Source organism: Phocoena phocoena, chromosome 4 (assembly GCF_963924675.1).
Source record: "Phocoena phocoena chromosome 4, mPhoPho1.1, whole genome shotgun sequence".
NCBI classification, from domain to species: Eukaryota; Metazoa; Chordata; class Mammalia; order Artiodactyla; family Phocoenidae; genus Phocoena; species Phocoena phocoena.
In genome coordinates, this window is record NC_089222.1 from 139161724 (window position 1) to 139170181 (window position 8458).

Consider the following 8458-nt stretch of genomic DNA (forward strand, 5'->3'; position numbering starts at 1 on the left):
AAAAGAAATAAAGAACAAACACACAATGATGGACAACACAATAAATGAAATAAAAAATTCTCTACAAGCAATCAATGGCAGAATAACTGAGGCAGAAGAATGGATAAGTGACCTGGAAGATAAAACAGTGGAAATAACTACTACGGAGCAGAATAAAGGAAAAAGAATGAAAAGAATTGAGGACAGTCTCAGAGACCTCTGGGACAACATTAAACGCACCAACATTCGAATTATAGGGGTCCCAGAAGAAGAAGAGAAAAAGAAAGGGACTGAGAAAATATTTGAAGAGATTATAGTTGAAAACTTCCTTAATATGGGAAAGGAAATAGTTAATCAAGTTCAGGAAGCACAGAGAGTCCCATACAGGATAAATCCAAGGAGAAACACACCAAGACACATATTAATCAAACTATCAAAAATTAAATACAAAGAGAAAATATTAAAAGCAGCAAGGGAAAAACAACAAATAACATACAAGGGAATCCCCACAAGGTTAACAGCTGATCTTTCAGCAGAAACTCTACAAGGCAGAAGGGAGTGGCAGGACATATTTAAAGTGATGAATGGGAAAAACCTGCAACCAAGATTACTCTACCCAGCAAGGATCTCATTCAGATTCGACAGACAAATTAAAACCTTGACAGAGAAGCAAAAGCTAAGAGAATTCAGCACCACGAAACCAGCTTTACAACAAATGCTAAAGGCACTTCTCTAGGCAGGAAACACAAGAGAAGGAAAAGACGTACAATAACAAACCCAAAACAATTAAGAAAATGGTAATAGGAGCATACATATCAATAATTACCTTAAATGTAAATGGATTAAATGCTCCAACAAAAAGACATAGACTAGCTGAATGCATACAAAAGCAAGATCCATATATATGCTGTCTACAAGAGACCCACTCCAGAGCTAGGGACACGTACAGACTGAAAGTGAGGGGATGGAAAATATATTCCATGCAAATGGAAATCAAAAGAAAGCTGGAGTGGCAATTCTCATGCCAGACAAAATAGACTTTAAAATAAAGACTATTACAAGAGACAAAGAAGGACACTACATAATGATCAAGGGATCAATCCAAGAAGAAGATATAACATTTGTAAATATTTATGCACCCAACATAGGAGCACCTCAATACATAAGGCAAATGTAACAGCCATAAAAGGGAATGTCGACAGTAACATAATCGTAGTAGGAGACTTTAACACCCCACTTTTACCAATGGACAGATCATCCAAAATGAAAATAAATAAGGAAACACAAGCTTTAAAGGCACATTAAAAACAATGGACTTAATTGATATTTATAGGACATTCCATCCAAAAACAACAGAATACACTTTCTTCTCAAGTGCTCGTGGAACATTCTCCAGGATAGATCATATCTTGGGTCACAAATTAAGCCTTGGTATATTTAAGAAAATTGAAAACATATCAAGTATCTTTCCTGACCACAACGCTATGAGACTAGATATCAATCACAGGAAAAAAATCTGTAAAAAATACACATACATGGAGGCTACACAATACACTACTTAATAACCAAGAGATCATTGAAGAAATCAAAGAGGAAATAAAAAAATACCTAGAAACAAATGACCCAAAACCTATGGGATGCAGCAAAAACAGTTCTAAGAAGGAAGTTTATAGCAAAACAATCCTACCTCAAGAAACAAGAAACATCTCAGAAAAACAACCTAACCTTACACCTAAAGCAATTAGAGAAAGAAGAACAACAACAACAAAAAAAACCCAGAGTTAGCAGAAGGAAAGAAATCATAAAGATCAGATCTGAAATAAATGAAAAAGCAATGAAGGAAACAATATCAATACCAAAGATCAATAAAACTAAAAGCTGGTTCTTTGAGAAAAAAAACAAAATTGATAAACCATTAGCCAGACTCATCAAGAAAAAAAGGGAGAAGACTCAAATCAATAGAATTAGAAATGAAAAAGGAGAAGTAACAACTGACACTGCAGAAACAAAGGATTATGAGAGATTACTACAAGTAACTATATGCCAATAAAATGGACAACCTGGAAGAAATGGACAAATTAGTAGAAAAGCACAATCTTCCAAGACTGAACCAGGAAGAAATAGAAAATATAAACAGACCAATCAGAAGCACTGAAATTGAGACTGTGATGAAAAACTTCCAACAAACAAAAACCCAGGACCAGATGGCTTCACAGGTGAATTCTATCAAACAATTAGAGAAGAACTAATACCAATCCTTCTCAAACTTTTCCAAAATATAGCAGATGGAGGAACACTCCCAAACTCATTCTACGAGGCTACCATCACCCTGATACCAAAATGAGACAAAGATGTCACAAGGAAAGAAAACTACAGGCCAATATCACTGATGAACATAGATACAAAAATACTCAACAAAATACTAGCAAACAGAATTCAACAGCACATTAAAAGGATCATACAACATGATCAAGTGGGGTTTATCCCAGGAATGCAAGGATTCTTCAATATATGCAAACAATCAATGTGATACACCATATTAACAAATTGAAGGAGAAAAACCATATGATCATATCAATACATGCAGAAAACGCTTTCGACAAATTCAACACACATTTATGATAAAAACCCTCCAGAAAGTAGGCAAAGAGGGAACTTACCTCAACATAATAAAGGCCATATATGACAAACCCACTGCCAACATCATTCTCAATGGTGGAAAACTGAAACGTTTTCCACTAAGATCAGGAAAAAGACAGGGTTGCCCACTCTCCCACTATTATTCAACATAGTTTTGGAAGTTTTAGCCATAGCAATCAGAGAAGAAAAAGAAGTAAAAGGAATCCAAATCAGAAAAGAAGAAGTAAAGCTGTCACTGTTTGCAGATAACATGATACTATACTCATGGAATCCTAAAGATACTACAAGAAAATTACTAGAGCTAATCAGTGAATTTGGTAGAGTAGCAGGATACAAAATTAATGCAGAGAAATCCCTTGCATTCCTATATACTAATGATGAAATATCTGAAAGAGAAATTAAGGAAATACTCGCATTTACCATTGAAACAAAAAGAATAAAATACCCAGGAATAAACTTATCTAAGGAGACAAAAGACCTGTATGTGGAAAACTATAAGACACGGATGACAGAAATTAAAAATGATACAAACAGATGGAGAGATAAACCATTTTCTTGGATTGGAAGAATCAACATTGTGAAAATGACTATACTACCCAAAGCAGTCTACAGATTTAATGCAATCCCTATCAAAGTACCAATGGCATTTTTCACAAACTAGAACAAAAAATTTCACAATTTGTATGGAAACATAAAGGACCCCAAATAGCTAAACCAATCTTGAGAAAGAAAAACAGAGCTGGAGGTGTCAGGCTCCCGGACTTCAGACTATACTACAAAGCTACAGTAATCAAGACAGTATGGTACTGGCACAAAACAGAAATATAGATCAATGGAACAGGATAGAAAGCCCAGAGATAAACCCACACACATATGGTCATCTTATTTTTGATAAAGGAGGCAAGAATATACAATGGGGAAAAAGCCTCTTCCATAAGTGGTGCTGGGAAAACTGGACAGCTACATGTAAAAGAAGGAAATTAGAACACTCCTAACAGCATACACAAAAATAAGCTCAAAATGGATTAAAGACGTAAATGTAAGGCCAGACACTATAAAACTCTTAGAGGAAAACATAGGCAGAACACTCTATGACAGAAATCACAGCAAGATGCTTTCTGACCCACCTCCTAGAGAAATAGAAATAAAAACAAAACTAAACAAATGGGACCTAATGAAACTCAAAATCTTTTGCACAGCAAAGGAAACCATAAACAAGACAAAAGACAACCCTCAGAATGGAGAAAATATTTGCAAATGAAGTAACTGACAAAGGATTAATCTCCAAAATATACAAGGAGCTCGTGCAGCTCAATATCAAAAAAACAAACAACCCAATCCAAAAATGGGCAGAAGACCTAAACAGACATTTCATCAAAGAAGATATACAGATGGCCAACAAACACATGAAAGAATGTTCAACATCACTAATCATTAGAGAAATGTAAATCAAAACTATAATGAGGTATCACCTCACTCCAGTCAGAATGGCCATCATCAAAAAATCTACAAACAATAAATGCTGGAGAGTGTGTGGGGAAAAGGGAACCCTCTTGCACTGTTGGTGGGAATGTAAATTGATACAGCCACTATGGAGAACAGTATGGAAGTTCCTTAGAAAACTAAAAATAGAACTACCATATGACCCAGCAATCCCACTACTGGGCATATACCCTGAGAAAACCATCATTCAAAAAGAGTCATGTACCACATGTTCATTGCAGCTCTATTTACAATAGCCAGGACATGGAAGCAACCTAAGTGTCCATCGACAGATGAATGGATAAACAAGATGTGGCACATATATACAATGGAATATTTCTAAGCCATAAAAAGAAACGAAATTGAGTTATTAGTAGTGAGGTGGATGGACCTAGAGTCTGTCATACAGAGTGAAGTAAGTCAGAAAGAGAAAAACAAATACCGTATGCTAACACATATATATGGAATCTAAAAAAGAAAAAAAATGGTTATGAAGAACCTAGGCACAGGACAGGAATAAAGAAGCAGATGTAGAGAATGGACTTGAGGACATGGAGAGGGGGAAGGGTTAGCTGGGACGAAGTGAGAGAGTGGCATGGGCAAAAATGTACACTATCAAATGTAAAACAGATAGCTAGTGGGAAGCAGCCGCTAGCACAGGGAGATCAGCTTGGTGCTTTGTGAACACCTAGAGGGGTGTGAAAGGGAGGGTGGGAGGAAGACGCAAGAGGGAGGAGATATGGGGATATATGTATCTGTATAGCTGATTCACTTTGTTATAAATCGGAAACTAACACATTATTGTAAAGCAATTATACTCCAATAAAGATGTTTAAAAAAAATAAGTAACCAATTCAACACTGTGGTAATAATTTGCATGTGCAGACTCTAGAATCTTCCACCCAAAGGCCAATGAGGTCCTCTGCCCCAGGACACTCACTGACTTGCTTTACCCAGGAGTCCCAGTGGGGCTTTCGACTCTATCAGAGTCGGTAAGAATTCTGAAAGCCTTTTGAAGGTGGTGAGTCTCAAGTAGGTGACTTTCTCAGCTGACAGTTGTCATAGCACAGGGAGCCAGTCAAGCTTCAAGCCTTTGACAATTATATTGAAATTTGTGTGTGTGTGTGTGTGTGTGTGTGTGTGTGTGTGTGTGTGTGGTCCTGTATAATGTATTACATTTTAGAACTCTTCAAACATGGAAAATTCCAATAACATTTTTTAGCACTTACATCAAATTGTCTTTATATAATTTCCTATAACCCCTTCATCAATACATCAATACATCTAGAAAACACAGTAACATAAAGTAGATTGGTGAGGTCTTGAGTTTATCGGGACAGCTTAATCTCTTTTTATGACTTAATGTTTACTTCAGTCTAAATAAATATGTTCAGGCATATCTATTTACATGTGGAGGCTTCCACAGAACCATGATATATATTTTTTTAATTTTGGCCACTGAAATTTATATTCTTCTCTCCAGGGTCGGTTGGAAGAGCAGGCATGTGATGCGGAGCAAAAAAAATCAACCCACCACTCTGCCAGCAACGTCCTTCTATCCCCATGGCCACAGGATGGCTGAGTAGACTGTGAAACTTAATTTCCCGTTTTAGTGCTTTCCTTTAGGTGACAGTTGTGGCTGAGAATCTATGACCTCAAATCCACACTTCCCATAACACAGCATTTGAGTGATTTCCAAACATACTTAATAGAACAAGACATCATTCCACAATGGAAATAAGTCTGTTGGACGCCGGGGCCAGAGCAGGGGCAGAAGATTCATGGGTTATAGTTGGTCTTCCTGAATCATAATTACAGCATTTATCATGATTCCCGCCCCTCTAATTGGCTTAAGAGTCTTCCTGGGACAGCGTTAGGTGGTACTTCATTGTTGGAATTTACTTTTGATTTTGTAGCCAATGTCACGTCCGTGGCTGGTAATTGCTTCCTCAAATTGGTGGAGAAACACTTCCTCTTCTCCTCTAGGTAGATGACAGACCAGAAGGTAGAGTGACAAGAAAGTGGTATTTTGCTTCAAATTAAGATGAGCAGAGGACACTTACTTTCCACTTGAAGAAATACCAGTATTGTACCCACTTTATTTCTCTCATTGTATTTGTGCTGGGCTCACCTTTCAGCTGTGTCCTTTCCATCTAACTCATGACTTCATTGTAGCCAGAGGCATGGAGGAAGGAGGTCGCGCCTCAGTGAATGGGGAATCCTTTTGGCGGAAAACTCTTGCTAATATTGCTCTTCACTTCTTTCCAAATCTCCCTCTTTAAACTTTATTTTTGGGTTCAAAATCTGTGTGTGAACAAAACTGCTCTGCACCCAATTAAAAAATGGACAAAGGATTTGAAGAGACATTTCTCCAAAGAAGATTTTAAAATCCCCCATAAGTACATGAAAAGATGCTCAACATCATTAGTCACTAGGGAAATATGCAAATCAAAACCTCAGCGAGATACAACTTCTCCCCCACCAGGAAGCCTACAAACAAAAAGATGGACACTAACAAGTGTTGGTGAAGATGGGAAATTGGAACTTTGTTCATTGTTTGTAGGACTGTAAATTGCTGCAGCTGCTTTGCAGGACTTATTGGCAGTTCCTCAAAAAGTTAAACATAGAGCTGCCATATGACCCAGCAATTCCACTTCTAGGTGTATGTCCAAGAGAACTGAAAACATAGGTCCACACAAAAATTACTATATGAATGTTCATGGCAGCGTTATTCCTAATAGCCAAATAAGTCCATCAAATGATGAATAGATAAGTAGAATGTGGTATATCCATGCCATGGTATATTATCCAGCTATAAAAAGGACAGAACATGAATGAAACTTGAAAATATTATGCTAAGTAAAAGAAGCTAGAAATAAAAGGCCACATATTGTATAATTCTATTTATATGAAATATCCATAATAGGAAATCTCTAGAGTCAGGACATAGGTTAATGATTGCCAGGGGTGGGGGAATATAGAATGACTGATAACACGTGCAGTTTCTTTGCGGGGTGTTGGATGTCCTGGCATGAGGTAGTGGTGATGATTCCACAACTTTGTGAACATATTAAAAACCACTACATTGGACACTGTACAAGTGTGAATTTTATGGTATGTGAATTATATTTAAATAAAAAATTATGAGAAAAAATATCACCTCTGAGGAGTGATACTGGGGTTCCGAGGTTGTCCCATTCTTCTACTTGAATTTTGAAAATTGTGTTATTTTCATAAAGATGATGATGGTAAAAGAAAAAATATGCTTTTCCAATCTCAGTTGCCACCTCCTTCCCCGATGGCATTTAGTGCCCAAATGTCACTCCCAGAACCAAGGAGCCAAGGGTCTCTTTCTGCCTTTGTGCTGTGAACTTGATCCATTTGCTGTCTGAGCCTGGCTCTCTGATTGAGAGCCCCTAGGGCCTTAGTCACCACTGTCTTCCCCCTTTGTTGTGGGTTAAATTGTGTTCCCACAAAAGATAGATACAAGTCCTAATTTCCACTATCCGTTACTGTGACCTTATTAGGAAGTAGGGTCTTTGCAGAAGTAATCAAGGTAAGACCAGGTGATACTAGGTTAGGATGAGCCTTAATCCTATGGCTGGTGTCCTTTGAAAGGGGAAAACTTAGACACAGAGAGACGACAATGTGAAGACACACAGGGAGAGGATCTTGTGATGTGGAGGCAGAGATCGAAGTGCTCAGCTACACGCCAAGGAATACCAAGGAAAGCAAAGACCGCCAGCAGCCACCGGAAGCTGGAAGAAGTGAGAGGGTTCTCCCCTGCAGGTTGCAGAGGGAGCACCTGTTAGCACCTTAAGTTTGAACTTCTGGCCTTCAGAACTGTGAGATAGCAAAGTTCTATTGTTTGAAGCTGTCCAGTTTGTGACAGTTTGTTATGGTATCCCTAGGAAACTAAGATGCTTCTTGAGTGCAGAACCTGGCACACAGAGACTCGAGCATATTTTCATATTTGCCGAGTGAATGAATCTTCTGCTTCCAAACAAGCTGTCCTGGCTGAGGTGGGAAGAAGCCCCGGCCAATGGTTGGTAGAAAATTGAAATGGTAATCTCCGCTTCTGCAGCTGAAGGATCCAGAGAGCAGAAGTTGTTTACCCCAAGTAGGGAGCAGAATGGGGGACCTGGAATTCAATTTAGATCTTTCCACCCTGAGTTAACAGAAGAAGATGGAAAAGAGAAATGAGCCTAATGAGGAGTCTAATATGAGTCAGATGCTGTGAACTTGGCCTAATTTATTTCTCTCCACAGCCCTGTGTGACCAGTCTTCTCATTCACATTTCTGCAAATTAGGCAACAGACATAAAAACAGAGATTAGGACGCCTCTAAAATCATCTAG